Raw genomic sequence first — 12,689 nt, 5'->3', positions numbered from 1 at the left:
AAAGTTTTGTCCGATGTCAAAGTTCAAAGATTAACCATTTAAAAATGGAGGTCAGAGACGACCAATTGGAAGTTTTGAAAGTGTTTGCACACCAAGGAGTGTACAAAAAGTAATACACTGCTAAAGTTCCGTATCACACAAACGGTTTCACGATGCGGATGTGCGCACGATGTCTGCTCGAGGTACGCACGGTAGGAAAATTGGACAATAAGTGTGGGATCGGGTTTATTTATTTTCTGAATATACAAGAATACAACTAAAATTATTGATTAACTGAGACATTAATATATAGGTTGAACACTTGTATACATATCAAGTACACACCGAATAGTTAGTTTCACTCGTAATCTTAAGTGTTTTGCAAAGAGTCACAAGTGACCAGCCTTAGTGTATGGACACGTATTATATATACTTTATATATGTAAACATTCAATGTACGTTTTTTATGTCACAGCAATGAATCATTTAAAATCTGATGCCGTTAGACAGGAAATTTCATTTTCATTACTTCTTTATTACTTTCATTTTTCATTCAAAAACAGAAAGTAGATGCTCATGTAAATCTTAAGTGTTGTGTTTGTTACATGGGCGACCTATCCTATACCCGTATACAGGTAATTTTTTGCTGCCAGTTTCACATCACAGAAAGTGATAAGTAGTGACTCGCCACTTTCTGAAGTGTAAACCTATATACGATCAGATTAATCCATACAGGTTCAGTGTTATTTCGAAAACTGTCTAATTGAAACGTACTTTTATAATCATTGATCAATTTTAATGTTCTTTTGCTCGCTTTTTATCAATGATTTACGAATTTTCTGTTTATTTTTCAATGTGTAATATTTGTCAACTATTTTTACCAAACAGCACAAAATGTGCGATCCTATCGCACAGTTGTGCGCACAATAGTGCATCGTGCGTGTGGGTGTAGGATGTATGCACGATGTGCGCACGAAGGTTTTGGTGCGTTGTGCGTTACCACAACTGTACAAAGATTATCACCTGGCATACCCATATATGAAACAGACGTAGTTGTGGATCAAGTGAAAATGAAAGCCGCGCGATTTATACATGTTCATTTCATGGAGGACGTTTTAATAACGATAAATAACGCTTCTAAAGGGCAACTAAACTTAGGTCGTAAAGTAGGACCAGGAATCAGTAACGGTCTCTCCATAAAAAAGAGACAAGTTATTAAGATAAAGAATCCATGTGTTAAATTGCTTATCCGCGAGAGGAGAGGCACGACACACTAATTGTGACAAACAAACGTTTCATTGCTAATAAAATAGAAGATATCATATTCATTTTCATTGTTCATGAAAAGAGTCATTAAATCAAATGTAAATTGGTTTGGATAAGTTATTCTGTTGTTCATATTTTGAGTTTCTGAGCGATGATAAGTCTTTGGTACATCCTCCGGTTCCAACCATCATTCCATTGGGATTTTAAATCTATAAAGCTGTTTTAGTTTATTGTTTTTTTTCGTCATTTTGACAGTCAGGGTCATTTAAAAATTTGTTTGGTGTGGTTGGTAGAGGAAATCCGGTGTCCCGGAGAAAAAACCGCCGACCTGTAAACCAGTACCTGGCGACTGCCATGAGGGTTAATGATATAGACACTCAGATGCCTTAAGTAACCGCTCGGCCACCGCGGCCTTCTTTGTGTCTGTACCTGATTTATTCTAGTTGCATAACATTGTGTATATTCTATTCAACATGTGCAGGCACTCTGTATAGATCAATTTCGTTCGTTATAGTAAATGGCGACTCAACTTATTTATCATTATAAGTATACCAGGTGTGACGATGATATGTTAGAGTTATGATATCAAGGTAACGAGACTATAAAAAAACGCGCGCTACTGACCGCGCCATCGGTAGACAATATCTTGATATGACCCCAACTATTACAAGCACCTAAATACCAAACAAATAATTATCTAAGTCATGGGGTACACCTATCTTTTCCTGAACAGTTTGGATCACTGCTTTCAGAAACAATTCAATTGAACAATGTATGGACCATGAACGGTATTGTTAATGTGATAATAATAAAAATAGCGGTTGTCGCCTTTTTTCTAGTCTTTAAATAAGACGTTTTATTTTTTTCTATTCCAGTTGCGTAAATATAGTTTTTATTTATTCAGATTGGCTTAAAGTATAATTAATTTAAAATAAAGTATTCATTAATCATAAACGTTTGACGCAGTCGGAACAAATCATCTCATCTTATCAAAAGTTTTAGAATTTGATGATCGATTATTCTGTTAACAAATTGTAATCACAATCTCATTTTTTATCTACACAATGCTGATGTAATCCATGTGCATGTTGCAGAGAGAGTTGCCTTAACAGTAATCATTTACCGTAATCTATAACAGCAATCAATTACAGTAATTAATAACAGTAGTCAATTACAGTAATCAATTACACCAATCAATTACAGCAATCAATGACAGAAATCAATTACAGCAATCAATTACAGCAATCAATTACAGTAATCAATTACAGCAATCAATTACTGCAATCAATTACAGAAATCAATTACAGTAATTAATAACAGTAAGCAATAAAAGTAATCAATAACAGCAATCAATTACAGTAATTAATAACAGTAAGCAATTACAGTAATCAATTACAGCAATCAATAACAGCAATCAATTACAGTAATCAATAACAGTAGTCAATTACAGCAATCAATTACAGCAATCAATTACAGCAATCAATTACATAAGTCAATTACAGTAATTAATAACAGTAAGCAATTACAGTAGTCTATTACAGCAATCAATTACAGTAATTAATAACAGTAATCAATTACAGCAATCAATAACAGCAATCAATTACAGTAATCAATTACAGCAATCAATAACAGCAATCAATTACAGTAATAAATTACAGTAGTCAATTACAGTAATAAATTACAGCAATCAATTACAGCAATCAATTACAGAAGTCAATTACAGCAATCAATTACAGCAATCGATAACAGTAATCGAGTAAAGATGTGGCCAAGTGTCAGTAAACATGTGAGGGCTGGAGGTTGTAAATATGTGGGTTGGTGGCAGTAAACGTGTGTTGGCTGGTGTCAGTAATGATGTGGCCTGGTGTAAGTAAACGTGTGGGCGATGTCTGAAAACATCTGTTGGCTGGTGGCATTAAACATTTGTGGGCTGGTAGTAGTAAACATGTGTGGGCTGTTGTCAGTAATCATGTGGGCTGGTGGCAGTAAACATGTAGCCTGGTGTAAGTAAACATGTGTGACCTTGTATTATCAGTCAACATGTGATCTAGTGTCCGTAAACATGTGGGCTGGTGACAGTAAATATGTGTGGGCAGGTGTCAGTAAACATGTTGATTGGTGTCAGTAAACAGGTAGATTGTAGGCAGTAAGCATGTGTGGGTTCGTGTCCGTAAACATGTGGGCTGGTGTCAGTAAATATGTGTGGGCTGGTGACAGTAAACATGTGTGGGTTGGTGGCAGCAAACATGTGACCTGGTGTCAGTAAACAGGTAAATTGGTGATAGTAAGCATGTGTGGGTTGGTGTCAGAAAACATGTTTGGGGTGGTGGCAGTAAACATGTTTGGGCTGGTGGCAGTAAACATGTATTGGCTGGTGGCAGTAATCATGTGTAGGCTGGTGACAGTAAACATGTGAATTTGTGTCAGTTATGATGTGAGCTGATGTAAGTAAAGATGTTGGCTTGTGTTCGTAAACATGGGGTCTGGTGACAGTAAACATGTGACCAGGTGGCAGTAAACATGCGAGTTGCCAGTAAACATGCGAGTTGCCAGTGTCAGTAAAGATGTGGGCTGATGTAAGTAAACATGTGGGCTGGTGTCCGTAAACATGTGTTTGCTGGTGTCATTAAACATTTGGCCTGGTGTCAGTGAACAGGTAGATTGGTGGCAGTAAGCATGTATGGGTTGGTGGCAGTAAAGATGTGGGCTGGTGGCAGTAAACATGTGTGGGATTGGTGGCAGTAAACATGTGACTTGGTGTATGATAACATGTTGGCTGGTGTCAGTAAACATGCGAATTGGTGTCATTAATGATGTGAGCTGATGTCAATGTTAATGGAAGTTAGTGCAAGTAGATTCCAAACGTGCTAATCTAGATAATAAGGCATGTATTGCGTGTAACATTTTACGACAACCGTGTATCATTTTACTGTGATGATGTCACATAAAAATGCTACAAAAGCAGAATGATTCCAAAAAATAAAACATAATGAAATTGACTGGCTTTGTTTTTTATCATTATTTTATAATCCTCATATAACCATGTCACCAAGGTTATATTTCACGTATGTACAATTAAATTGCTGGCAATTTCAGAAGAAGGAAACATTATCTCCTCTGGAATATGGTTTCGATTAACGCATGCCTTTACAGAAGTGAACAGAAAACATTTACAAACGTCAAAAACTGAAAATATGAATGATGCGACACATCAAAAAACAAATTCAATTTGTCATTGTCTATATTTTTTTAATATTTTAAAGGTCAATTTGACCGAAATAGGTAGTCACATTTTCTTTAGTCATGGACCGGATGTGACATAATGATTAGGAGACCACCAAACCTTCTCTATACAATTATACAAACCTCGATTCAGTCCCGGGAATGCGACACAGATCTATCAGAGAGGGACTGTTACGTTAATCAACAAAAGGCGTCTTTTATAGTCCTACTCATTAAACAGTACTCGTCTTATGTTGTACATAACATAACATAACATTCGCCTGTTGTGATATACTTAATTTTTCAGTACGATAGTCGTGTGTTGTGTTATACTTAATTTTTCAGTACGATAGTCGTGTGTTGTGTTATACTTAATACATTAGTACGATAGTCGTGTGTTGTGTCATATTTAATACATTAGTATGATAGTCGTGTGTTGTGTTATACTAAATAAATTAGTATGATAGTCGTGTGTTGTGTTATAATTAATACATTAGTATGATAGTCGTGTGTTGTGTCATACTTAATACATTAGTACGATAGTCGTGTGTTGTGTCATATTTAATACATTAGTATGATAGTCGTGTGTTGTGTTATACTAAATACATTAGTATGATAGTCGTGCGTGTGTTGTGTTATATTTAATACATCAGTACGATAGTCGTGTGTTGTGTTATACTTGTACACTAGTTTGATAATCGTGTGTTGTGTTATACTTAAACCATTAGTATGATAGTCGTGTGTTGTGTTATACTTGTACACTAGTACGATAGTCGTATGTTGTGTTATACTTAATACATTAGTATGATAGTCGTGTGTTGTGTTATACTTGTACACTAGTACGATAGTCGTGTGTTGTGTTATATTAAATACACTAGTACGATAGTCGTGTGTTGTGTTATACTTGTACACTAGTACGATAGTCGTGTGTTGTGTTATACTTGTACACTAGTACGATATTCGTGTGTTGTGTTATACTTGTACACTAGTACGATAGTCGTGTGTTGTGTTATACTTGTACACTAGTACGATAGTCGTGTGTTTTGTCATACTTAATACATTAGTACGATAGTCGTGTGTTGTGTTATACTTGTACACTAGTACGATAGTCGTGTGTTGTGTTATACTTGTACACTAGTACGATAGTCTGTGTTGTGTTATACTTGGACACTAGTACGATAGTCGTGTGTTGTGTCATACTTAATACATTAGTACGATAGTCGTGTGTTGTGTTATATTTAATACATTAGTACAATAGTCGTGTGTTGTGTTATACTTGTACACTAGTTTGATAATCGTGTGTTGTGTTATACTTCAACTATTAGTATCATAGTCGTGTGTTGTGTTATACTTGTACACTAGTACGATAATCGTGTGTTGTGTTATACTTAAACCATTAGTATGATAATCGTGTGTTGTGTTATACTTAAACCATTAGTATGATAATCGTGTGTTGTGTTATACTTAAACCATTAGTATGATAGTCGTGTGTTGTGTTATACTTGTACACTAGTACGATAGTCGTGTGTTGTGTTATACTTGTACACTAATTTGATAATCGTGTGTTGTGTTATACTTAAACCATTAGTACGATAATCGCATGTTGTGTTAGACGTAAAACATTAGTATGATAGTCGTGTGTTGTGTTATATTAAATACACTAGTACGATAGTCGTGTGTTGTGTTATACTTGTACACTAGTACGATAGTCGTGTGTTGTGTTATACTTGTACACTAGTACGATAGTTGTGTGTTGTGTCATACTTAATACATTAGTACGATAGTCGTGTGTTGTGTTATACTTGTACACTAGTACGATAGTCGTGTGTTGTGTTATATTAAATACACTAGTACGATAGTCGTGTGTTGTGTTATACTTGTACACTAGTACGATAGTCGTGTGTTGTGTTATACTTGTACACTAGTACGATAGTTGTGTGTTGTGTCATACTTAATACATTAGTACGATAGTCATGTGTTGTGTTATACTTGTACACTAGTACGATAGTCGTGTGTTGTGTTATATTAAATACACTAGTACGATAGTCGTGTGTTGTGTTATACTTGTACACTAGTACGATAGTCGTGTGTTGTGTTATACTTGTACACTAGTACGATATTCGTGTGTTGTGTTATACTTGTACACTAGTACGATAGTCGTGTGTTGTGTTATACTTGTACACTAGTACGATAGTCGTGTGTTGTGTCATACTTAATACATAAGTACGATAGTCGTGTGTTGTGTTATACTTGTACACTAGTACGATAGTCGTGTGTTGTGTCATACTTAATACATAAGTACGATAGTCGTGTGTTGTGTTATACTTGTACACTAGTACGATAGTCGTGTGTTGTGTTATACTTAAACTTTATTATGATAGTCGTGTGTTGTGTTATACTTAAACCATTAGTATGATAATCGTGTGTTGTGTTATACTTGTACTTTATTATGATAGTCGTGTGTTGTGTTATACTTAAACCATTAGTATGATAATCGTGTGTTGTGTTATACTTGTACACTAGTACGATAGTCGTGTGTTGTGTTATACTTGTACACTAGTACGATATTCGTGTGTTGTGTTATACTTGTACACTAGTACGATAGTCGTGTGTTGTGTTATACTTGTACACTAGTACGATAGTCGTGTGTTGTGTCATACTTGTACACTAGTACGATAGTCGTGTGTTGTGTTATACTTGTACACTAGTACGATAGTTGTGTGTTGTGTCATACTTAATACATTAGTACGATAGTCGTGTGTTGTGTTATACTTGTACACTAATACGATAGTCGTGTGATGTGTTATACTTGTACACTAATACGATAGTCTGTGTTGTGTTATACTTGTACACTAGTACGATAGTCTTGTGATGTGTCATACTTAATACACTAGTACGATAGTCGTGTGCTGTGTTATATTAAATACACTAGTACGATAGTCGTGTGTTGTGTTATACTTGTACACTAGTACGATAGTCGTGTGTTGTGTTATACTTGTACACTAGTACGATAGTCGTGTGTTGTGTTATATTTTATACTTTATTATGATAATGTTATATATTCTCCGCTGATTATATGAATGACAGAACGAATATATAAGAATAATTGTCTGATAGATATTAATATGTACAATTTATGGAAACAAGTAAACAAATTTACATAAACACAATTTCATGCATGCAATATGATACAGCTCTCCTCAGTTACTAAGTTTAAAAAAACTCAACCATCCAACGGTATTTTGATGCAATGCTTAATTCAAAATTGATGCCGACATGATTTGGTTCATTTCAATTTTTCATCAAGTTTTATGTCTTCCATTAATGTCTCTCATTGTTTATTAAACCACCATGTGGTTTTAAATCAAAGAGTTCTTTTAATTTCAATTAGATGTACTCTTTTAAAATAGATAATGTTTCCTCATTTAAAGACTGTAGACTTTTAACCATTGAAGCCGTAATAATGCTACATGGCATCTGTGTGACTAAAAAGTTAATTTATTCTTAGCGGCCATGTCACTGATTGGATAGACATTGCGATCCATGTCCGTATTCCTTAGGTCAGTTATGCTCCAGCTACAGGCTTTTGTGTTTGTTTAGAGTCATATCGGATGCATGGTATTCTTCAAGCTCTGTAAACAAATCGCATACCCAATTCCACTTGACGATTCACAATGAGAACTACACAACAGAGCCCATCGTCGAGACATCAGATCTTCACACACTGAACATAGTAGACGACAAAATCCACGACGCACTCGTTTTTTGCGTACTTTTTCGCCGATGTCTTTTTCTGGCATTTCGTTGTGCTCGGACTTTAAGAATGCTGAAACTGGATGGACGGAGCTAGCTGAACGTACTACCAATTTTTCCTTTTGAGTTGCCGCAAAAGTATCTTTTATTGTATTTTCGTTGACAATAGCCCTTTGGCTTGCACCTGTAGTGCTAAACAATGGCACCAGCATAACAATTCCCATAGTTATTGCAAATGTCTTCATTCTGAAAAAAAGCAATGAAATGACAATTATCAACAAAATTCCTAAGTTATGCTCCAATGCTGAAATGTTTATCTATTTTCGTTGTTTATACCTCTAATAATAACAAATATACAAAGACGTTTCCATGATTTGAATAGAAGGAATGTGTTTCGCAGAAATATGAAAATTGTTTACTGTACAATAGCATAAAAAATGTCTACCCGAAATATCGTTTTATTTGAGGACAGAGCGTCTACAAGTTTTTCGTTGCTTACATTGACTGATGAAAGGGAAGTTAATCTCGTGTACGTGACGTGAACTGCGACGGAACGTGAAAATAATATCAAACGTGAAAATGTAATAGCAAACGTGAATATATGATACTAAACCACATATTAAATGCTTCTCTTGGAAGTTTTAAAATCGGAAGTGCATTTCATAGTTGTTCATGCATATTGTAACTGATTAAATAGAAACAATATCTAAAAGTAAAAAACATACATGTCCAAGATTTCAAAATATCCACTGGTCAAATTTGGTTACTCGCGTCTTTCGATCCATTGTAGAATTCTCGACATCGTAAAACATATATCAAAGGAGGTGTTTGTATAGTTATACAGTTCGCTCGGCAATTCCATAAAATGGGTTCTCGAGAAATTTCTAGCTTAAATTTCAAAAGAGCAATATTTTCGCGATCAAAAATCGAAATTACTCTGTTTTATCGTGAATTTGCATTTGAAGACTTTCTATAAACGAAAGACATGACCATTTAGTTAAACATACACATAAAATCCGTCTATGCAACAACTGTTCAGTTGTTCACTCAAATGTTACTGTAAATAATTCAATTTTAGCGTTCTATTTATTTTTCCGATCGCAACACAGAGCTAAAACAGTTAAAGTGGCAAATGGTTCAAAATATCAGATGAAATAAATAAAATTGGACATTTCTTAAGATTAAGCTATAGATAAAGTACTTTACGAAAATATCTCTTTGTGGGGGTTAATTGTTGCAGACGTTATGTTTTGTAGTGATTGTAAACGTTTTTAGAAACAAAAGAAATATTTGGTTTACAGTATCTCGCGATAATTTTTTTTAAAATGTGTCTAAAGCTTCGAATATGGCGATGGAGGTGACATAAACGCAATAATAAAATCAAATAGAACTGCAAAGTTTCGAGAAAAGTACACAAAGACATTTTTGTCTACTGCTGGTGTAATTTCGTGAAAACGAAGTCCTGCGGTATGGATCGAGGGACAGTAGTAACGTGCGTAAGTCGGAAAGTCAAAATATCGCCACTAATTGCAATTGTCTAACAACTCTGTTGGCATAAAATATTACTTTAAATATTTCATTAAGTCACGCACAAGATAAAAATATGAGAATAATGAAAATATATTTTGAAAATTTAGCAAAATTTTATGAAGATCTTAGAAATGTCTCGGTCTGAAGAACAGATTCGACACCATTGCTAGATATAGATATATTTAAAGTGATTGATAACAATATGACATGTAATTGATTTTGAGAATTATATATTCTAATTTACATGTTAGACAAATTAAGCGCTTGTCCGTGTTAATATCACCAACAGAAAACATTTCATAATTTAAACATAATTGAAGAAAATAATTTATATTTATTGATTTTTGATGATGTCTGCGTAATATAAACAACAACCTGAACTGATTATTGAAAATAGTTACTCATATTTATTTAAGAAAATAAGAAAAAGAGGGAAGCAATTTTACATTCATAGATCCAGAGCTAAAACTACATCAAAAAATTGAAAGAAAAACTCATGGAATGGCGTCTGAGAAACGTTCAAAATATTAATTTACATAAATCACTCAGTGGTAAGGATAAGACTGCAAACGAAGTTAAAATTTATCAATAAATTATATCTATCTTTTGGTAAAGATTAAATTCATCTATAGGTATGAAACTAGATTTAGCTGTTGATATAGAATTGGATACATGGAGTCAAACTTCCATGTTTCGAAGTTCAAGGGACTACCAAAATAACCTTTGATACATCGAGACTTCGAATCATTCGTGGTGGGTTATATCAACAAATACCAAAACAGAAGTTAAAAGGAAAAGGTGTACTTCTATTTTAAAACAAAACATTCATGAAAAAATAAAAACATAACTTTGAATGGAAGTAAACGAGAAAAGAACAATGCGTGCTAACGTTACATTCTTGCCTTCAGGTCATACAGTAGATGTATTTTACGGATCAATTTTAAATGAAACGACGCGCAATATTTAAGTGGTCTTCACATGTTACATAAATTATTTTAAGACTGATACATAAACGCTATAGGAATTAATGAAATTAACAAAAACAAATGAATACCGTAATATATTCTGTCCAGGAACGACAGCACTAACACCACACATCCTCGGTCGTACAAATTACAATAGTGTTTGTCGATATTCAGACAACGTCGAGTTTGAATCAATAGGAGAGCGCATGCTTGACAGATTAATCACAGTGTTTACATGTTGTTATGCTTAAAACTGTAATATGACACTTTAGGAATGAGAGAAATCGTTACACAAGTGGTATGATTTCCGCCAATTGTTTTCACAATTCCGTTAATTAGTACTAACTAAATGTCATTAGCGTAATGGCGGCGCCGAACGTCACGCCATATCCCTCCATCTTTGATTAAATATCAAGGTTTGTAAGTCAGCAATAAAACTTTTATTTGTGTCCAGTCATTAATTAACATTAGAACACCGAGCCGATGATAGCGCGGTGTCGTAATCCCATATCTGGTGGGAAGGTGTTGAAATATGCCACGAGGCAAAAATGTTTGTGTTCGAATCATGGGGTGGCAATGACTATATTATCATAGCTAACGGTCCGTGGTATAGAATTAGATACACATGTATCTATATGTATATAATATATTTATATATTAGGTATGAAATTATATTTATCTATATGTATATAATATATTTATATATAGGTATGAAATTATATTTATCTATAGGTACCAAATTATATAGATAAATTTATCTATAGGTACCAAATTATATAGATAAATTTATCTATAGGTACAAAATTGTATTTATCTACAGGTATGAAATTATACAGATAGATTTATCTCTATGTACAAAATTATATTTATCTATAGACATAAAATTTTATTTATCTATAGATATGAAATTGTATAGATAAATTTATCTATAGGTACAAAATTATATCTTTCTATAGGTACAAAATTTTGTTTATCTATAGTTATTAAATCATATCTTTCTATAGGTACAAGTTTTTTTTATCTATAGGTATTACATTATATTTATCTATGTGTTTACAATCATATTAATCTATATGTATAAAAGTATATTAATCTATATGTATAAGATAGGTTAATTTTACCAATAATACAGGTAGACTTGATACATGATTTAATAATATTGCGTACCATACTCCATGTCAGTGTAAATCTGTCACAGAAATTTTATTCAATTTAAAGAGTTAATAAATATCATTCTCGCTTTCGAATAAAAAAACTTCTGAACCATGCGGCATTATAAAACTTCCTATAGAGAAATTAAAAAAAATCGTTATTTACCTTCACAACTTTTCGACAGCAATGGCTCAGATGGACAGCAACGCAGTTGAAATTGTGTTGGTCAACTGTTGTTTGAAATCATATTCTCGTTCTTTTAACTATTTCAAGTGACCGCCCCTGTCAGTAGAGAAACGCGTGATGGAAGCAGCGATATTAACACTGAATAAGTAGCTATCAAGCTAAGCATAGATATGTAACCTTTATTGACAAAAAAAATCAGACTCATTTCATTGACAAGAGGCTATGTGTTTGCCACACGTATTCGAAGCTAGCAGACATTTATTAGCTCTGATGTAAGGTCATCGCGTGTTATCTAATTGGTCAACTCTGATGGAAAATAATAACCCTCAAATAAAGCGAATCCGGCTTTAGTGACAGGCCATTAAAATCGATCTTTAATTAATGGCGAGGCAATGAACACGTCACTTTACACAAGGAAAGCATCTGAAAATATTACACGGAACGCATTATTTTCCAGGAAATTCGTTGCTACATTTGCCTGATCGGAAGTCATCATTTTTTGGTCATGAACTACAGTGTAAGGATAAATGTCTTTTTACAAGAAGGGATTCGCATCAAATCGTCACCCACGCCAAAAAAGAAAATTAAGCAAATAGCTCGTTATTAAAGACACATGAAAATGAGGTGAGGAAATCT

Source organism: Ylistrum balloti, unplaced genomic scaffold (assembly GCF_031769215.1).
Source record: "Ylistrum balloti isolate Yb309-2 unplaced genomic scaffold, AGI_CSIRO_Ybal_v1 Utg370192, whole genome shotgun sequence".
In the NCBI taxonomy this organism is placed as follows: Eukaryota; Metazoa; Mollusca; class Bivalvia; order Pectinida; family Pectinidae; genus Ylistrum; species Ylistrum balloti.
The sequence above is the reverse complement of the archived record's forward strand: the minus strand, read 5'-3'. Positions refer to the sequence as shown.